The 22639-nt window shown below is 39.2% G+C and overlaps 1 protein-coding gene across 1 annotated transcript in view; it reads right to left on the reverse strand.

Moving 5' to 3' along the window:
* The window catches only part of R3HCC1L (R3H domain and coiled-coil containing 1 like), a 95553-nt gene that overhangs the window by 45016 nt on the left and 27898 nt on the right, over positions 1 to 22639 (reverse strand). The window contains exon 2 of the mRNA XM_004701013.2: positions 13875 to 13996. The gene's annotated coding sequence lies outside the window, so the exon portion shown is untranslated. The remainder of the gene's footprint in view (positions 1 to 13874; positions 13997 to 22639) is intronic.

Raw genomic sequence — 22639 nt, forward strand, 5'->3', positions numbered from 1 at the left:
AATGTACAAATGTGCTTTACACAATTGATGTATGTATGGATGGAGAACTTGTTTACCAACTTTTGAAGTCCCCCCGTATACCCCGAGACCCTTTATGAGGTAATAAACTCTGAATTTGACTGGAGAAGGAATTTTCATCTGTCAGGAAAGTCAGTCTGATTTTTGAGATGATAAATCTTTATGGGAATAGAAAGCTTCATCTTTTTCTCAGAGTTGGCTGGTGGTTTCAACTGCTGACCTGTGGCTACCATCTCAAAGCATAAATAACTATGCCACCAAGGCTACAATATATACTAACTCACTCACTGCCATTAAGTCCACCCTGACTCATAATGATCCTACAAGACAGAGTAGAGCTGCCACTGAAGGTTTCTGATCAACTGTTAATTCTTTCTGGGAGTAGAAGAAAGCCCCATCTTTCTCCCGTTGAGCAGTTGGTGTTTTTGAATAACCAACCTTGTGGTTGGCAGCCCATATGATATCCAGCACATCACCAGGGCTCCTCCCAATATTACAGAAGTACAATAAATTTAAATAATCCAAGAGCATAGGTAACAAAATGTAGTAAAATGATTAGCAAATGATACATTGTGTTGGTTATCTTTGTTTTTAACATAATGAATTTTATAGTAAGTTTACACAATTTAATTTTATTAATGGTAGTACTTAATAATCAGTTCACAAAAACCTTAACTCTTTTTTTGTTTCATTTTAAGTAAAAAGCCCTAACATTTTAACAACTAGCTCTCAATCCCATAGGATCCCCTCTCTTCTTTCACAATAATTGAAACACATGAGTAGGTGTATCTCCATCTTGTGGACTTTCACAATACTTCCAATATATTTATAATATCTTGGGTTTTATGCTTTTTGTAACTGGTGAACAAAAGGCCTTTGGGGTGCAAAGTTTAAGGGTGCTTGTCACACACAATCCTTAACTAGTTATCACAGATCAAAAATGCCCCACACAGGTATTTAGCAATGTTGTCATTAGGTGCCATAAAATCTGTTCTGACTCACAGGGACCCCGTACAAGGGAAGGAAACACTGCCTGGTCCTTCACTATCCACTCAATTGTTGGCATATTTGAGGCTATTGTTGCAGCCACTGTGTTAATCCATCCTTCCACTTTTACGGTACCCCTCCTCCACTTTACCAAGTATGATTTATCATTCTCCAGGGACTTGTCTTTCCTGATAACATGTCCAAATAACTTGAGATGGAAGCCTTGCCATACTTGCTTCTAAGGAGCATTCTGGCTGTACTTCTTCCAAGACAGATCTGTTTGTTGTTTTGGCAGTCTATGGAACTTCCAATATTCTTCGAAAGCACAATTTAAATTAAATTATTTTTCTTTGGTATGCCTTATTCAATGTCCAACTTTCACAGGCATATGAAACTATCATAGCTTGGAGCAGGCACACTTTAGTCCTCAATGTAACATCTCTGGACTTCTCAATACTTTAAAGAGATCTTGTGCAGATCTACTCAATTCAGTGCATCGTTTGATCTCTCGACTGCAGCTTCTGTGAGCATTGATTGTGCATTCAAACAATATGAAATCCTTGCTACTTTCAATCTTTTCTCTACTTCTCATGATGTTATCATTTGGAGCTTTCAATATGGATTTACCAATATTTTCTGTTTCACTTTCAACTGTTTTAACTATATCCTAATTGCTTTTATCAGTATAATTTGATTCTTAATTATAAAAAGAATCAATTATTTGGGGTAATGTTTGCAATCAATTTATCCTAAAAGGATCATTACCATGCAATCCTTTTCAAAATTATATTTATTTCCCAAGGGAATAAAAATTCAGATTCTTTTATGATAGAGGGCAGTCAACTATTAACACATGTCTCTGATATACTTGGTTTGAATCGTGTTTTTCTGTATGATACGTTTTGGGACACTGATATCTCATTTGAATACCTGTCTAAGTGCTTTTACAGTTTCAAACTCTCCTTCAGAGAAAATATTAGTAACTTCCTTTAAGTGCTTCTCTTAGCACAGCTTCATTGAATGAACCAGCACAAAACAAATCCAGTTTTTACATTTTCCTAACACAATGTTTCAATACTGTTTGCCCCACATTTGATATCTAAAACATATGGATTCCTCTTCAATCAACAATAGAGAATAGTGGCACTTAAGGTATTCACTATTTAATTCAACCATGAATTATGATCCAGTACGTCCCAAAGGGTCACTTGAGACATATGATATTAGAGTGAAACTGCTTAATGGGCATTTTAACTACTCATTCTTCTAGAATACATTGCCTAAGTTCTTAACTTTACTGTTAATTCATCAGAATGTTATCAATATATCTTTTCTTAACTTTTTGTTTGGAAATAATTTCTTTTCTTTTTTAATCATTTTACTGGGGGCTTTCACAACTCTTGTAACAATCCATACATCCATATTGTCAAGCACATTTGTACATATGTTGCCATCATTCTTTTCAAAACATTTTTTTTCTGCCTAAGCCCTTGGTATCAGCTCTTTCCCCGCCCTCCCCCCCTACCTTCCCACCCTCAGGAACCCTTGATAAATTATAAATTATTATTATTTTCATATCTTACACCATTTGCTGTCTACCTTCACCCATGCTTTTGTTGTTCGTCACCCTGGGTGAGGGGGGTTATACGTCAATCATTGCAATCGGTTCCCCCACTAATTTCAAATTTAGGTTGTAAAAATAAAAATAGTACAAAGAGTACATGTATATCCTTTATCCATACTTACCGTTAAAATTTAACCCCTTTATTTCTCTCTTCCTCCACACACAGTTTTGATTTGTTTTTTAATGTTTGAGAGCAAATTGCATATATCATGCCTCCTTACCACTAAATACTTCTGAGTATAATTGCTATAGATATTTTCGTACATAAATACAAAACAGTAACATTGGTAAAATGTTATGTTTCATGTAAGTATTCCAATTTTGCCAGCTGACCTAATAAAGCCCTTCACATAGCCTATTTCCCTCTCTAATAGAGGGCACAGTTAGGCATTGCTCCTACTCTTTGGTCTGTGACATTCTGGAGGGTTTCCACAGCCTTGTGCTGTTTCCTATTGTGGTTGTTAGGTGGCTTCAAGTCTGTTCCAACCCAAAAGCAATCTTATGCACAACAAAACAAAACACTACCCTGTTCTGCGCCATCCTCACAATTGTTACTATGGTTTGATCTCATTGTTGCAGCCACAGTGCCAATCCATCTCCTTGAGGACCTTGATCTCTTCTGCTGCCCCTCCACTTTACCAAACATGATATCCTTCTCCAGGATTAATATATCCTGATAACATGTCCAAAGTGTGTAACACCAAGTCGTGTCATCCTTACCATAAAGAGCACTCTGGCCTTACTTCTTTCAAGACAGATCGGTTTGTCCTTTCAGACGTCAATAGTATTTTTAACATTCTTCTCCAGCACCACAATTCGTATGCATTAATTCTTCTTGGGTCTTCTTTATTCGTGTCCAGCTTTCACATGCATTAGATACAATGGAGACTATACCATGGTGCATCCTTGCTTTTCCAAACTCTACAGAGGTCTTGTGCAGATTTACCTAGGGCAGCTAATCTTCTGATCTCTTGACTGGGGCTTCCATAAGGACTGATTGTGGATCCAAGTAAGACAAAAATCCTTGACAACTGCAACCTTTTCTCTATTTATCATGATGTTACATATTGATCCAGTTATGAGGATTTGGGTCTTTTTTTACATTGAATTGTAAGACACACTTGATCTTCAATGGCAAGTGCTTCAATCCCACCTCACTTTTAGCAGGCAAGGTTGTGTCACCGGCATACCACATGCTGTTAATAAGCCTTCTTCCAATCTTGATGCCACACTCTTCTTTATATCAGCCAGCTTCTCTGATAATTTGCTCAGCACACAGACTGAACAAGTAGAGCAAGAGGATACAAGCCTGACACACATATTTCCTGATTTTAAAACATGCAGTATTCCCTTGTTCTGTTCACTGTCTCTGGATCCGTGTACAAGTTTAGCATGGGCACAATGAAATGTCCTGGAATTTCCGTTCTTCTCAAGATTATCCATGGTTTGTTACGATCCACACGGTCTATTAAACACAAGTAAACATCTTTCTGGTATTCTCTGCTTTCAGCCAAGATCCCTCTGACCTCAGCAATGATTATCCCTTGTTCCACGTCCTCTTCTGAATTCGGCCTGAACTTCTGGCAGTTCTCTGCCAATGTACTGCTGCAACAATGTTGTTGGATGATCTTTAGCAAAAGTATGCTTGTGTGTGATATCAATGATATTGTTCTATAGTTTGAACATCTTCCAAGCAATTGGCTAAGTAGCTGTCTTCCTAATTTCCAGGCTTAGACAAGTGAGTGCTTCCAGTACTTCCTCAGCTTGATGAAACATTTCAATGGGTATCCCAACAATTCCTGGAGCCTTGTTTGGGGCTAATGTAGTCGGTGCAGTTTGAATTTCTTCCTTCAACACCACTAGTTCTTGTTCTTATGCTACCTCCAAAAATGGTGGAATGTGGACTAGTTCTTTTTGGTAATGACTTCGTATTCTTTCCATCTTCTTTTGATGCTTCCAGCTTCATTCAATATTTTGACATTCAATATTAATTCAATAGTCGATATAGAATCTTACAAAATTGCAACTTGAGGCTTGAATTTTTTTCTTGAGTTCTTTCAGTTTCTGATATGCTGAATGTTTTCTTCCCTTTTAGTTTTTTTCTGATTCTAGGTCCTTGCACGTTTCATTATAGTATTTGGCTGACTTCTTGAGCTGCCATTTGAAACTTTCTATTTCAGCTCCTTTACGTCAGTCTTTCATTTGCTTTAGCTACTCTACAATTAAGAGCAAGTTTCAGAGTTTCTTCTGGCATACACTTTCATCTTTTCTTTCTTTTCTGTTTTTTTAATGACTTTTTGATTCCTGAGTCTGTCCCACCTGAAATTTGAGAACATCTCAAGAGCAGATGTGATCCACTGAACACTAATGACAGAAGACCTGATGAGTGGTGGGAGGACATCATGACCATCATTTGTGAAGAAAGCAAAAGGTCATTAAAGGCGGGAGGAAAAACTACTTATGTCTTATTAATCAGGAAATGAGACTAATTAAACAAGATTCCATTTGCTGTAATTTATCTTCAACAAAGTGCAATTGTACTTTTTCTTTTTGGAGAGGGCTTTTTATATGGTTGAAAAAATAAATGGCTCTAGATCTCAAATTACTTCTTTGAATATCAAGAAATGATCTTCTTTTGTTTAACTATATTATCAAAAGTGTTCCCTTTTCTAATTGGTCTACTTCTTAGAAACTGATAAAAATGAGAGATATCAAAAACCATCCAGTTTAGCAGTATATATAGCCATTAAAATAAAAGAACAAAAATAAGATAAATTTAGTATATTTATAATTAAAAGTTATATGCATAACACAGTAAGTGACACAAGTAATCCAAACAATTTCTGGACAAAATATTACACTGCTTCATATTCTAGTCATCCCCTTAGATTCTTTATTCTGTACTCACCAATTTCAGAGTTTGGGGACTGGTAACACCATCAACTCAGTCCTTCAAATCAGAAACCTGTAAGTTATTATATCTGATGTTTCAATCAATTGCCAACTTGGGCTCATTGTGGTTATACAATGCTTCAAGTGATTTTCTCAAATGACAAGAAGATTTGGTCAGTTCCCTGTTCAAAATTTTTCAGTGACTCTTTACTATGTGCTATTTTTAAAGTATCTCCATTAGTTTCACCATTAATCTACCTGGTCTCATTTTCAATCACTCTGAACTCGTACCAGCATCATGCACAACTTCTTTCTCACATCTCTGTAGCTTAAGCCACAGGAGCCCATCAGCCTGGATGCTTGGTAGCCTCCTACTCAGCCTTGAAGCCTCAGCTTAAAGGCTAACTCCTCCGTAACACTGCCATTGAATCTCCCTGATATATTACGATCCTTTCTAAGTTCCCATTATATACTTTTTATATATAGTTTCATTGAAGAATTATCAACAGTGCCAAAGTACTGCCCCAAACCCACTGCCATTGAGTCAATTCCAATTCATAATGAGCTTATATAAGGTTTCCAAGACTGCATTTCTCTATGGGAACAGATAGCCTCATATTTCTTCCACAGAACAGCCAGAGTTCAACACCTCACCCACAGTACCACCAAGGCTAAATAAGAACCACATTCACCTGTTCTGACTTGCCTACCCTTTCAACTCAAAGCACATTTAGGAATGGATCTTGTTCATAATTTGGGGGTTGCCTGCATTAAAGTCTGAAACTCAGAAAAGGTGTCTTCGAAAAGTTCAGGGGAAAAATGGAATGAAAAGACAATGAAATTTTTTAAGCCCCCTCATATAAGGATTGGAAATAAAAACATGGGAAGTCGTCACCATCAAGATTCAAACCAAAGAAAAGGATCAGACCATCTAATGAGTGAGAGCTAGAAGAATAGAACCACAGAAAAATTATGACATTTGTTGTTATTGTTGCTAGATGTCGTCAGTTCCAACTTAAACTGACCCTATGTACAACAGAATGAAACCGTACAGGTCCGGCACCATCCTCACAACCACTCCTGTTGGAGCCTATTGTTGGAGCCACTGTTGCCAATCGAACTCATTGACAGTCTTCCTCTTTTTCAGGGACCTTCATTTTATCAAGAATGATGTCCTTCTCTGTGAGCTGGTCCCTCCTGATAATATGTCCAAAGTATATGAGATGAGACCTCACCATCGTCATTTCCAAGAAACATTCCAGTTGTACTTTGTTCAAGACAAGACTGTCCATTCCCCTGGCACCCCACCATAAACTCAATATTCTTCACCAACTTCATCTTTCAAATACACCAATCCTTTGGTCTTTAGTATTCACTGTGAGCTTTCAGACACATGAAATAATTGAAAATACCATAGCTTGGGTCAGGCATACCTTACATTTCAAAGTGAGATCTTTGCTTTTAACATTTTAAATAAGCCTCTTGTAGCAGATTTAACCAATCGAGAATATAGAGTTTGATTTTGACTGTTGTTTTCATGAGCAATGATTGTGGATACAAGCAAAGTAAAATCTTTAACAACTTCAATTGTATCTCCATGTATCATGATGTTGTGCTTATTATTCCAGTTTTTTTTTAAGAACTTTTATTGTAGGTAACAGAAATAGGAGTATATACTTAATTTCTAGGAGGTGAATTAGAAACCACGATTTTAGTATGCACGTGGCATGCTGGGAGGCACAGAGTAATTAATCTGTAAAGACTTTGTGAATCCATCTCATCTGTTTGTGGGTTTTGTAATTTTTTAAACATTTTATTGGGAACTCTTACAGATATTATAGCAATCCATAGTTCAATTAGATCAAGCATAATTGAACAACTGTGGGGATTTTTATTTAATGTTGAGATGTAATCCATCCTAAAGATTGCAGTCCTTGATCTTCATCAGTAAGTGCTTCAAGTCCTCTTCACTTTTCAGCAACTGAGGTTGGGTCATTTGCATGTGACAGGTTGTTAAATGAGTCTTGCTCTAATCCGGAAGCTACATTCTTCCTCATATTATTCAACTTCTTGGCTAATGAACATATAAACTGAGTAAGCATGGTCAGAGGACAAATGTGACACACACCTTTCCTGGGTATAACCATTTAGTATCCCCGGTTCTGTTTTAATGACTGCTTCTTGCCCTTAAGGAGAAGATGGGGCTTTCTACTCTTGTAGAGTTAGTCTTGGAAACCCACAAGGGCCATTCTACTCTGACCTATAGAGTTGTCGTGAGTCTGAATCCACTTAATAGCATGAATTTGGTTTTGGTTCCTTGGTCTAGATACAGGTACTGCATAAGCAAAATTAAGTGTTCTGAAATTCCGATTCTTGACAATGTTACCATAAATCACTTTTATCCACACAATAGAATGCCTTTGCAAATCCAATAAAACAAAGTAAACGTTTTTCTGGTATTCTCTGCTTTCAGTCAAGAGCTATCAGCCACCAGCAAAGGTCTCCCCTTGTCACGTCCTCATCTCAATCCAGCTTGAACTTTTGTACTAATGCTGCACTGCTGCAACCATTTGTGAGTTATCTTCAGCTATGTTTACTTTCGAATGCTATTAATGATATTGTTCCATAATTTCTACATGCTGTTGGGTCACTTTAAGAGTGAAAGAGACCAGGGGGAACTGAACCATGGGAGAGTTCCAGTCTTCAGGGGGCAGGAGGAAGAGGTACTACCAGCAAACTGAGCCCAGAAACCAAAGGAAACATATTGCAAAAGAGATAAGAGTAATCCAAGGGCAAGTAGGAAGAACTGTCAACTTCCTACTGAATTTGGCAAGATAGAAGTTGTTGGTGACATTAGAATGGTTTCAATGGAGTTATGGAGAAAAATGTCTCACTCAAATGGGTTAGAAATGTCTCACCCAAATGTAGCAACTTTAAGATTACAAAGTCTAATAATACTGCTTTGCTATATGTTTATTAGAAACACAAGAGGTACATAAGTAGAATATGATGTTCCAAATGGCTGAATTATTCATCTCAGGACATTCACGGTACCTTGAGCCTCAATAGCTAAACATAAACCAAGTTCATATATTCAATATCTTTCTTAAAAGTTATTCTTACTCCAACAAAGTTCAGGATCAAAGCCTGTACAAAAATCACATCTTCAATTATGTAAATTTGGTTGGGTTTCGGAATACAATGTTAACTAAACTCTGTCTCTTTAGCAATGTCCAGTATAGAGAGCAGTTATCTTTGGAGTGTCAAGTAACCTTGTAATCACAGCAATTAATATTCATTGATAAACTTTATACACTGATAAGCTAATGTTTTGAGGACCAAACCAGATTACATATTTCCCTCTCTTGGCAATTACAGAATGAGGTCTCCCAGAACAGAAACTGGGGCTTAAAAGGCTGAAAAATGAGGGAAAACCTAATTTTAATTGGGGGGTAGGGAGGGATAAATAAAGCATAAAGCTAAATAAGGTATCTTTCCCCTCCTTAATATAAAAACATTATAAAATAAACCTTTTTTAAAAAAAGTATTCTCATCAGACATAGCTACTATTAGCATTTTGCTATACAAGGGGCTACAACATTCACAGAAAAATGGAACTAAAAGATAATGGAATTTTTCCATAAACTTTTTAAGCCACTTCATATAGATCTTTCCTTACCCAAAGCAATTTTTAAAAAAACCAAACTTTGTTAATAACAAAGTTCCCTGCCATAAGCACCAACTCTTTGTAGGAAAACTTTCTAAGCCAGTTTTCCAAAAACATTTCATTAATCCATGGCAAGAAAAATTTAGTACACACACACACACACACACACACACACACATACCTGAAGAAAAAAAATTAATAAAATACCCTTACTACATGTAATGCTCTAATTTTTCATTTATTCTATTTTCTTTTTGATTAAAAATTCTTATAAGTTAACAGTTATTTATCACTACATTGATTTCACTTTACTGGCTGTTTAGAAAGCATTGTTCTAAACAGCACATTCAGGACTGCACAAACAGTGCGCTGTTCAACCACTGTTCAAACATGTCCAGAAGTACCCAAAGAAAGGCCTGGCAATCTGCTTCCCAGAGGCTGGAGCCATGAAGTCACTTGGAGCGCAGTTCTACTGCGTAACACACTGGCTTCCATGAGTCCAAACTGACTAGACAGCAACTCTGGATTTTAAACTGAATATTCGTTATCAAAAATTTGCAAAGGAGAGGCAGAAAACATTCTCTACTTCAATTTTTTTTCAAATTTTGGTAGTACAGGAATAGAAAAGTAAAAGTAAAACGAGCGGAAATTCAGACTGTTAAATAACCTGGCCAGGAGTCTTTAGCAGAATAACAAAATTAGGAATATATCCATTTTTTCCACACTTTCAGAGTCCTATACTACCAGTGTCATACCCAAGCAAACCCATGACCATCAAGTCAATTCCAATTCATAGCAACCCTATGTAGTGTTTCCAAGCCTATAAATCTAGTCTGAATTTTAAATCTAATCAGAAGCAGATAGCCTCATCTTTCTCCCACAAAGCAGATGGTGGATTTGCACTGCCGGCCTTGTGAATAGCAGCCTAACACAGCAGTTAACCCAGCAGTTTTACCAGGACTGTCAGGTCTAACAGTATCTGGAAAACAACAACAACAAAAGCATGTCTTTCCTTTGGAGAAGCGCTTCACAGAATATGAGTATATGCTATCTAAACACAATACAAAAGCCCTAGTGTATACTATAGTAACATGAATAATTATACTTGGACAGCAAAGAAACCCCTTAACATTTTAAAAACTATAAAATCTGCTCATGAAACCCAACTGATACTGCTATCGTTTTCTTAATGCCTCCTTCCATAAATGCACTGGCACTATTTAATAAGATAATGCATTTCACACTTGAAAACACAAAATAATCCATGTAACTGTTTGGAGGTTCATTCATATATTCTATTCAACCCAGGCTGCACAAAACATATGTTATACTTTAGATCAGTGTTTCCCAAAGTGGGCAATACCACCCCATGGGGTGGGGGGAGGCAAGTAGGCAATACCATCCATGAGGTGGGGGGGGCACTGAAATGATCTAGGGGTAGCAGCAAAAGCAGATGCCTACACTTATCCTGGATTATGGGCTACAATAGAAACATTTTTAATTACCAGGGAGTGCTGAGGAGATTCCCCCCTCCCCTGAAAAGGGGTGGTAAGCCAAGAATATTCAGGAACCTATGCTTTAGATTAACAAAATAAAGATAATAAACCTCAGCTTTAATTCTACAGTAGAAGAGACTACTTTGGGCTTTCTCTTGGATATAACTAGACTGAAAATAAACTTGTAAACTAGGTAGATAGTCCTTTAGCAAGCCTACACAGACATTATTCAAAGATATGCAGGAAAGACTCATTTATGGGGAGCAGAATGAGGAGTTGCATAGTTTATTCCAGCAGCTCAACTGGGCCATGTATAAAGTGATAGCTCAAGACCTTCTTCAATGTGACAAGCTACCCTACCTAAAACACAACACAGCTCTATTAAGACTTCCAGATTACCACTTTTCAGTAGAATACCTGATCTTTAGTCTCTTTCTTCATCATCTTAAACTTTTTGCCACTCTAGCCATTTCCCTCAATATATTGGATAATCGAGGTGTTCAAATTCTATCCAAAATAAGAATAAATGACTTCTAGTAAGGATCTGAGTTGTTTCCCATTTGAGCAAAGTGTATGAAGTTTAGTGGTATCAATTTTATGACAATTTTGGCCACTTAACTGATCTTACTTGCTCTCTTGACTTTGGTTGTATTCAAAATAGTAGCATTCTCATTTAATTCTTCCAACAATCCTAGAGTGGTATCATTATAGTATGACAGTCCTCTGGGAAGAGAAACATAGTTAGAAATAGCTGCCTGCATCATTATTTGATGTTTTGGGGATGAGAAACCCTAATTGCTTCCCTTCATCTCTCCAAAAGTTGTCCCAAATGATGTAATTGAACCATGCAAATGAAAAGCCAGGAATGTCAGATCAATAAAGCTGATGGCTTCCAGGAGTTTAGTCTTATGTAGGATTACACCAATTCCTCATTTAAGACAATCTCATTATCCAATATTTCACATTTATGACAATAGTAATAAACTATCTATTGTCCCAATATAGGCAATCCTCTGGTTACAGATCTGTGCTTTTAAATTCAATTTTAAGAAAATCTGATCAGGTGCTAACAGTTCTTGTTTAGCCTTACTTTAGTGTATGAAGCCTTGTCAATGATTTAAAAGCTGCACGTACAGTAAGTGAAAATAATTGTAAAGAACTAGTTGCAAGAAGGGGTGGATTGCATCATTTCAAAGTTAGGGCAAATTTACATAATATTAAAGGGCAAATACGAAGTTTATAACCTGGAATTCACTGTATTTTACAAATTAACGATATTTGTCTGGTAATAACAAACACCCAGGTGGGAGGCCAGAGAGTAATACTGATGGGTCAACCTGGTTGGTGGCCCATAATTCTCAGTGATTTTATGATGTAATTGGCTGTAATGATGTAAGTTGGCAACTAGGTAGTTATATACTCCTCCATTTTCACATAAGCTGATTTTTCACATTGCATCCTGGTCTTAGGAATGTAATGGTGTCAATGAGTGAGGCGTGTGTGTCTTGTCTTACAATGAATTCAAATCCAAGGCCCTACATGATCATTTGAAAACCTACTTTACAATGATAACTCAGGATTGGTACTTTTTAGATGCACCCTTTGTATGCCTATCAGAAAACATGGATGTTGTAGATTCCAATATATATTAATATTCCTTGTGTAAATGTATAGCTTAGTTTCTCTTCCATGCTAAGTGATCTGCCTATACCAATTTTACCTTGAGCTCCTTAAAAGCAAGAAGTACCGTATCATCCTTATATTCTCAGTGCCCATCACCATTATTCCTAGTACACAGATGGCATGCAAAAAATCTCTGGGAAATAAAATTGTACAAAAAATATCAATTCAGATGTTTTTCCTTAAGCTAAGAATTTTAACTGTGATATGTTTGACTCAATTGATTAGCTATTTCTCACAAAAGATGAACTTGTATATAGGACAAATAACACATAGCCATTTTTATAAAGAAGCCTACTATGCAATCTCATGGTGAGAGCAGAATTAAACTACAGTCAGACTAACTCTCCCTGCTCATATCTGGTTCATTCTTAAAAACCACAAATTCCATGTGCAGATATATTATAATCATGAGATGCTGAAAAGTATTAATGTTTGAGATTATAAAAACTTCACACATCCACTCCTTTCTTATAGGCATGCCTAGGTTCCTAAGACCAGGTCATTATACAAAATTAACAGTATGCAATAATTGGGAGCCATGACTGTCTTCAGACCAGTGTCCACCCACCATTGCTGACCACCTGTTGGACACCCACAGCACATCCTGGAATGCATACAGCATTGGATGACCCCTTTCCCCACCACTGAGGAGTCCAGAGGTTGTAATAGTGATGGTGACTCCCACCACCACCTGCCCTGGGTAAAGCCTCCACTTGTTCTCCACCTGTCACCTCCTGCCATCTGTCTTGGGTGGAGATCCTGCTCATCTTCCATGTCTGAGGCCCACAGACCTGTGCTGATTACTTCCTTCTACCCCCTTCCCACCTCCACCCAACAACCTCCTCACCAACTCCGGCCCACAGGGTCTTTGCCCAGTCTCCCCCTGTATGCCAATGACCTAGAATCATCTGAGGTGGACTTGCACCCACCATAGATGACTGAGGTGTCATGGACGAATAGAAGAAGACATCCCAGGACCTATAGTATAATATTGGGGGTGGACCACTGAGTAATCAGGACCTAGATTTATCTAGTCTGCCATTTCAGGTGTCCTGAAGAAGAGGCAGTATAATTTCAATTTGTACTGCACCAAAGAAGTCAATGAATAAAGTGTTGTGCTAAGGGCTCATAAACTTTATCTTATTTAAACCTCTAACGACTCCTTGGGGTATGTATAATTATGCCCATTTTATATGTGAGGTGATTAAGACTCAAGGCCACTAGTTATTTGTAGGAGCTACAACTCAAACCCAGGACTGACTGACATAAGTTCTTAACTGCTCACAACACTGCATCCCATAGTATATTCTTAACAACAAATTTTCATTTTGTGAATTATGGAAATAACATACCATGATTACTTTTTAACTCCACCAATTTGAGAAAAAAAAAAAAAAAGGGAAATTGTATTCCTTAAAGAGCATTATAAATTTCCTACCATCGTCCCCCACCACTACCACCATCAAAACATTATGGGCCCCACCATTGTGTTCCATATAACACTTACCACAGCTATTAGAAGTTTGGTCACCACCTTCTGTGACGCTGTCTCAGAAGACTTAAACTCTCTCATGCAAGAGCCAAAGGTTTATGTAATAAACCACCACACCAAATGTTGAGTAAAAACATCTGGGGAAAACAAGAAAATTATGTGATTAAATATAGCAAGCTTCTCTCTGCATGACACAGCTATTTAAAAAGCTATATTAACTTTATACACTCATTATTTGTTCCAAAAAGGCAAGAAAGCCAGTTTCCAGATTTTGTTTACATTCCAACATGCCAAAATTCAAAATAGAAAAACAAAGCTATCTTGTTTTGCTCAATACTCAAGAATGTTTAGGCAAGAGAACTCTATTTGCCATAGCTTTCAGGGGGGTTAAAAAATTCATAGGAGGACTTCCAGGAAGATGGTGACTGAGTAACACATACCAGAGGGACTCCACGGAAAGCAGTGCAGAAGAGTTACTAAGAGGGAAATTCCACACTGCCAGGTTGGTCGCAGGAGGAACATCATAAAGCTGACTAGGCACAGATCCACTAGGTTCTGAGGAGCTGGGGGCTTTTGGCTTACCACAGTGGAGGCCGGTTAGGGTCTGACTTTAGGCCCACCACCAAATCAGCCAGAGCCGGGATCATTTGGAGCCAGCCCAGGGGCTTTATCTCAACACAGCCACAGCTTGCAGCTACCTCGGGGAAGGGTTTAAATCCCTCCAGCCTCACAGTCAGGGATCAGTGCTCAGGGCTCAGCTATATTACTTTTGTTTCCCTCTCTTCTCTATCCTCCCCACAGACTCAGCGGGCTGTTGTTGGTTTTTTTTCCTTCCCCCACTCCTTTTCTCTTACACACCACTGGCTGACCTCCAGACCACTCCCTTTAGCCAAGGGCATTTATGCCTGCCCTCCACCCATCTGGGAGAGCTCCACCCTCTACAGCATAACCCTAGGCTGGGGAAAGCCTGCCCACCCTCCACCAGGGGATATGCTGTCCAACTTCTTCTGCAGGAAATCCTGCCCACTTTCCTCCTCCAAGGAAAATCCTGCCTGCATGGCTGGTGGAGCTCCTACTGGTCCTCAGTGGTCCCGCATGACTAAGGGAACTTCCTCCCACCTGCTGTAGTGCCTCACGTGGCCTAAGGCAGCTCTACTAACACTTTCCAACAGTCCACGCTGCTGCAGGAACCTCTGCCCAATATCCGCTGCAATCTACCTGACCAGGGCAATTCTGGAAAATGGCACCTGGCTCCTCTAAAACAATACAACACAAACAGCAATCAGCCGCAATGAACTCAACGAAAAAACAGGAGAAACAAAAGGATGTTCTGTACCTAACAATGTGCACAGAAGAAGCAGACATTGAACTGCCACAGAAAGAAATTTTCAGCATGCTGCTTGCAGTCATACAAGGTATGAGGGAAACAATACAGAAAAAGGATGAAATGATAAAGGAGATAAAGACCATACACAGAAGGGTAATACAAGAGCATAGGGACGAGATAACAAAAACCAGTAGCAGACTCACGGACTTCGCCAATCGACTGGAGGAGGCAGAGAACCGCACCAGTGACCTCGAGGACAGCCAAGCATACTTAAACAAACGCAAACAAAAATCTACTAAGATCATCAGAGAAGTTGAAGAAAACCTAAGAGCTATGTCTGATGCTATGAAGAGGCCCAACATCAGAATAATTGGACTACCAGAGGAAGACACAACAAAGAAGTCATCTGCAACAATAGGGAGAGAATTCTTGGGAGGAAAACTTCCCCAGCTTAATGAATGAAAACTAGGCAACCATTCAGGAGGCTGAAAGAACACCAGCTAGACTGAATCCCAAGAAGTCACGAAGGCACATAATAGTTAAACTACCCAATTTTGAGGGAAAGGAGAAAATTATGAGAGCAGCTAGGGAAAAACAAGCGAAAGGTTCCCAAATAAGAATATGCTCAGACCTATCAGACCTATGAAGAGCATGGAATAACATCCCAAAGATTAATGGAAAATAACACAAACCCCAAAATACTCTATCCAGCCAAATTATCTACCAAGATAGATGAAGAAGAGTCTTCCCAGGCAATGAAAAACTCAAACAATACGTTAGAAGAAACCCAGCCCTACAAAAGATCCTCGCTGACCTAGTACGGGCAGAAGGACAACAATCACCAAGCATAAATAAGAGACCACCACATAGAACAACCCCATCCAGAGGGTAACAAAGAGAAAACAGCCCCCAAGATAGTTTGGCTTAAGGGGGAAAAGAAGTCAAGAATGAAACACACACACACACACACACTGATAAGAAAGGGAAGTAGGAAAACACCCGACACAAAAAAGAAGATGACATCACAGAGTCCACAGATGGAGATAATAACCCTGAATGTTAATGGATTGAATCAGGCATTAAAAGACTGGGGCTAGCAGACTGGCTTAGAAAACAATCCATCAACCGGTTGCCTACAGGAGACACATCTCAAGACTACATGCTCGTGAATTGTAAGACTCAAATATAGTAAAGATGTCAGTTCTGTCCAAGTCGTTATATAAGTTCAATGCAATTACCCTCATCTCTCTTCAATGAAATGGAAAAAGGGATTACCAATACCAAAATTAGAGAGAGAACTCCTCAAGAAGGAAACAATGGGAGGGCTTGCTTCACCTGACTTTAGCACATATTATGTAGTCATGGTGGTCAAAACCACATGGTATGGTATAATGACAGAGACACAGACCAATAGAAAAGAACTGAAGACCCAGAAATAAAATCATCAGCATACAGACAACTGACTGACCTTTGATATGGGCACCAAAATTATCAAATGGGAAGCAGGTGCCCTCTTCAACAAGTGGTGCTGGAAAAAATGGATATCTACCTGCAGAAAAATGAAGCAAGACCCTTATCTCACTCTGTGCACAAGAATACACTCAAAGTGAATCAGAGACCTCAAGGTAAACCCCAAACTATTAGGCCCATCGACGAGGGAATTGGGACAAACCTGAGAACTTTGGTGCAGGGAATACATAGGATATCAGAAATAGGGAAGGACACATACACAGCTAAATCACAAATTGACAAGTGGGATATACTGAAGATAAAACACTTGTGTACATCAAAAGAATCCACAAAGATAATAATAAAAGAGCCCATGGCTGGGAAAACATCTTTAGCAATGACACATCAAAGGCCTTATTACAAAAACCTACAATACTTTGGTAGTTTCCAAAAACAAAAAAAACTAATTGCCCACTGAGGAAGTGTGCAAAGGACCTGAACAGAAGTTTCACAAGGGCAGAAATCAAAATGACCAATAAACATAAGAAAATGTTCCTGACCATTAGCCACAGGAGAAATGCAAATTAAAACAACAATGAGATACCACCTAATACCCTCAAAGATAGCCCAATTCAAAAAATGAGAAAGCAGCAAGTGTTGAAGGGGTTGTGGTGAGATAGGAACTCTCATCCACTGTTGGTGGACCTGTAGGTATATACAGCCACTATGGAAATCGATTTGATGATATCTAAAACCATACGACCCAGCAATCCCCCTACAAGGCATAAACCCAGAAAAGGCAAGAAACAAACCATGGCCAGACATCTGTGCTCCAATGTTCATCGTGGCACAGTTCACAATTGCAAGGAGTTGGAAACAACCCAGATTTCCATCAACAGACGAATGGATTAAAAAAACTGTGGTACATACATACAATGGAGTACAACGCATCGCTAAAAGGCAGTGATGAACGCATGAAGCACATTGCCGCATAGGAACAACTGGAGGGAATTATGCTAAGGGAAATAAGCCAAGCACAAAAGGACAAGCATAATATGAGTCCACTGAGCTAAGCTTAAAAAAGAAAAATGCAAAAGGGGCATAGGGAAAAAGCTACTGTATACAAACATTCCTGGGATGAGGTCCAGGTAGTATGACAGGGATCAAACCAAATCCAGGGATACATATGATAGCCAACTAAAAATGAGGGGGTAGGGGGTTGAGGAATAAAAAAAAAAAGACATGGGTAGTGGGGGACCAGGCACTAACCCACCCAAGGGGAGGGTATTGTTTATATCTCCACAGGGGAAAAGGGACCAGACTTCAACCCGGTGCTCCAAGATGTCAATGCAACATACCAGCATGAGGCAGGGAACCAGTAGAGAGGTCTGAGGGGCCGGCCCCAATCCCAACTACATGTATAGCCCTCCTCCCCCCCAGAAGAATTTACTTCAGAGGACAACAATGAAGCTACAGCTCAGGGAGAGGGGCATGTCTGATCAGAGCACACTGGAGCAAATAAAGAGGGAGGAAGAGAGTGGAGCACATCCTGGCACCCACCAAGCCTTGAGGATGATATCCCTTCTCAGAGCAGCCAATGCACAGAGAGGACCATATGGCCGGCCCCACTACAAGACATGACATCCCTCACTGACCCATAGCCCACAGGGGACAACACTGGGGACACAGTGTGGGAATTGCGCCCAATCTGACCCCACCACACTGAGGCAAAACACCAAGGGCATGCAAGAGAACAGTAAGGGGAGCAGAGCAAGGAAGTCCTGAGGGAATACCAAAAATAGACTTTGGGGCCAGGGTATGGCACTCCATCAGACTCAACCAGAAAACACTCCTAAAGGTCAACAGACAGACCTTGAACTAATTGCAGGGTGTCTTTTTTTTTTGTCATTGCTTTTTTGTTGTTGTATTTCTTTTGTTGCTTTGTTTTGCCGTCTTGTTTCTTGTGCATATTATCTCTGCAGGTCTATCTAGATAAACAATCTGGAGGCGAAAACAACAGGACAGATGGTTCTGGGGCTACATGGGAGAGGGGTAGGTGGGAGAAAAGAAGTGGGTGTGAACCAACCCAGGGACATTGGAACAACAAGTGATCCAAAATCGGTGGTGTAGGAGGCCTGGTAGAGCTTGATCTAGGACAATGTAACTGAGAGGAATTACTGAAACCCAAATGAAGGCTAAGCATGACAGTGGGACTAGAAGTAAAAGGAAATAGAGGAAAGAACTAAGAGGCAAAGGGTACTTATAGATGTCTAAATACAGGCATGTACATATGTAAATATATTTATATATGAGGATGGGGAAATAGATCTACGTACATATATTTATAGGTTTAGTATTAAGGTAGCAGATGGACACTGGGCCTCCACTCAAGTAATCCCTCAAGCAAGAACACTTTGTTCTATTAAACTGGCATTCCATGATGCTCACCTTCCCAACACGATCCCTGAAGACCAAGAAGGTGCGGTACATAAACAAATGTGGTGAAGAACGCTGATGGTGCCTGGCTATCAAAAGATATAGTGTCTAGGGTCTTAAAGGCTTGAAGGTAAACAAGCGGCCATCTAGCTCAGAAGCAACAAAGCCCACATGGAAGAAACACACCAGCTTGTGTGTTCACAAGGTGTCGATGGGATGAGGTAGCAGGCATCAAAGACCCTGAACAAAATATCGTCTCATTGTGAATGAGGGGGAGTGCAGATTGGGGACCCAAAGCCCATGGTGTGGGCAACTGGACATCACCTTACAGAAGGGTCGCAGGGAGGAGATGAGCCGGTCAGAGTGCAGTGTAGAAACAATGAAACAAACAACTTTCCTCTAGTTCTTTAATGCTTCCTCCCTCCCTCACTATCATGATCTCAATTCTACCTTACAAATCCGGCTAGACCACAGGATATACATTGGTACAGATAGGAACTGGAAACACAAGGAACCTCGGACAGAAAAACCCCTCAGAACCAATAATGAGAGTAGCAATACCAGGAGGGGAAGGGGAAAGTGGGGTAGAAAGGAGGAACCGGTCACAATGATCTACATATAACCCCTACCTGGGGGACAGACAACAGAAAAGTGGGTGAAGGGAGACCGTTGGACAGTGTAAGACATGACAAAATAATAATTTATAAATTATCAAGGGTTTGGAGGTGGGGACAGGGAGGAGGGGAAAAATGAGGAGCTGATACCAAGGGCTCAAGTAGAAAGAAAATGTTTTGTGAATGATGATGGCAACAAATGTACACATGTGCTTGACACAATGGATGGAAGGATGGATTGTGATAAGAGTTGTACGAGCCTCCAATAAAATGATTTAATAAAAATTCATAGAAAAATGGAATTGAAGACAATGGAATTTTTCCACTAACTTTTTAAAGCTCTTCATATTTGTTTAGATTTTTTTTTCCTCTTCCCCTTATCTCACTTCTTTTATCAAAGCCATAGTCAATTTTGAACTCTAGGCCAAGAACAGGGGTAATCACTCAAGCAAACCAAGGATCCTTTCTTCTATGCCCTCTCAAGGGAGAGGGGCACACTTGAAGTTTTGCAGAAACTTATCAAGACTCTAAACAGGCTGGCTACACTTCAAGTCTTTCACTCTCTCTGTACAATTTCCATTTCACCCTCTCTTGACAAATTCCATTGATCTTCAATCTTTAATCTGCTTGTTCTCCCTAACCCCACTGCCACTACTCCAGGCTAAACCAGCAACAAGATCTGCCTGGAGTGGTGCAATAACCCAGCTTACCTGCTCTTCCTACCTGTTTGCTTCCCTTCTATTCAATTTCCATTCAAACCGAGCCCATTAAAACAATTAGCAGCTCAAACATTCAGTGCCTTCCCGTCACTCTTTTTTTGGTAAGTTTTATTGGCACTTCATCCACATATCAGACAATTCAATACCTGTTTCCCCGAAAGTAAGACATCCCCTGAAAATAAGACCTACTTACAGTTTTGCCTCTTGCTGAATATAAGGCGTCCCCTGAAAATAAGACCTACTTACAGTTTTGCCTCTCGCTGAAATATAAGGCATCCCGAACATAAGGTCTCCCCCAAAGTTACTGAACTCTGGACTCTGGACCGTACTGGCGGACGCCGCCGTGCAGCTCGCTATTGGCCGCAGCGCAGCCGGAACAGACAGGAAGTGTGAGTAAATGTACCACAGATTGTTGTACATGGAAATAATGGTAGCAACAAGAAATTCTTGATACTGTAGGATTCAGTTTGTCTGGTTATGCTGGTTTGTGATGGCAACTACTACCGTACCGTATACAGGTAATAAATTTCCTTTTTTGTTGTTCAACAATAAATGTGTACCACATTTTTCTTCATTGAAAAATAAGATCTCCTGAAAATAAGACCTAGCGCATCTTTGGGAGCAAAAATTAATATAAGACACTGTCTTATTTTCGGGGAAACAGGGTAGTTCAATTATATCAATGAGTTTTACAATCATTACCACAATCAATTTTAGAACATGTTCTCTTTCCACTTCCCCCCTCATGGGTAAATCACTTTTAAAATGAGCTGTGTAATCACTATCAGGTTCTTGTTCTCTCTACCCCTCCCACATACATTGTTTGCTCCCCCAACCTCTTCATCCTCCCTATCCTCCATCCACCACCCTTACCCCCTACCTCTCCTATAAACCCCTGCATCAGTTCTTATCTCTATGCATACTCCTTCTGTGCTTCACAAACTGGAAAACCTAACAGAAATAATAAAAAACAGAAACAAAATAAAGTGGTAGGGATAAAATAATAATAATACAGAGATAAAAAATACACATGATGAGTAAGAAAGAAAAGACACCATGAATATTTAAAAGGGCAGGGAAGAAATCTTTGTCCTGGAACAAGGAAGAAATACTTGCAGCACCTAGAACAATTTTATGTCAGGTCCAAAGGGAGGTCAACTGATCAAGTATCAAGTTCGATCCAGTATAATCACAATTACAGTGATCTCTATCTGATAGTAAAACTGTTCAAGACCCTTACCTATGGCTAAAGGGGATCTGCCAGCAGCTTAATCTGACTAGATAATCTGCAGGTGGGTTTTGGGATCCCACTGACCTCTGTATCCTCCTACAAATTGGGTGTTTGCAGTGCAGGCTCTGCTACTTTTCCCTTTGTCATATTGGAATTTTATTATTGCCATCTTTGGATTACATAAACTGTCTCATCACTCTTATGATAACATTTTAACCTTATAAAGACTATTCCAAAACTGACTCTAAATAGTTTCTACGGTCTTACCTCATGTCAATTCTGTGATTATATGCAATACCAATGCCACACTAAGCTGCTTTTAAACTGTTTTCATTCTTATTTTTGGCTTTTTGTTTTTTGTTTTTGGTTTTTTATATCTTAGCCTCTGCACACTCTCTTCTCTCTACCTATTCTACTCTGCCACATCCGACCAACCATCTTCACCTAATTCCCACATATCCTTTAGGTCTCCATAGTCTAATTCTTTCTCTGAGAAACCTTGCCACATATGAGGTAGCTTCAAAAAGTTTGTGGGGAAATGCAATTTTTAAAATCCATTTCCCAAAAACTTTTTGAAGCCTCTCTTACTTCTATTACAGATACTATCATATTTTAGTATAATTACTTCTTTTATTATCTGGTCTTCACCACTAAGCTATCTGCTTATTAGAGAAGGGATCTATCTTACCCATCACTGTATCCCCAATGCTTAGTACAGTACTTGTCAGTACAGATTGCAAAAGGTTTTATGAAGAATGGAATGAGTGAAAAATAATAATAATTTGGAGATAGGAAGTGAAGGGGGCATATTTAAATGGTAATCTAACAAAATTTCCATCGCAAAATCACATCTTCAAGTCGTAGCACATAGAAAGCCTACTCTTTTTTTTTTTTTTAACAGACAAATGATCTTTTTTTTTTTTTTTAATTGGGGCTCATACAATTCATCACAATACATAGATCAATTGTGTAAAGCACATCTATACATTTGTTGCCCTCATCAT

Source organism: Echinops telfairi, unplaced genomic scaffold (assembly GCF_000313985.2).
Source record: "Echinops telfairi isolate 266 unplaced genomic scaffold, ASM31398v2 ScPeMD7_70;HRSCAF=299, whole genome shotgun sequence".
NCBI lineage: Eukaryota > Metazoa > Chordata > Mammalia > Afrosoricida > Tenrecidae > Echinops > Echinops telfairi.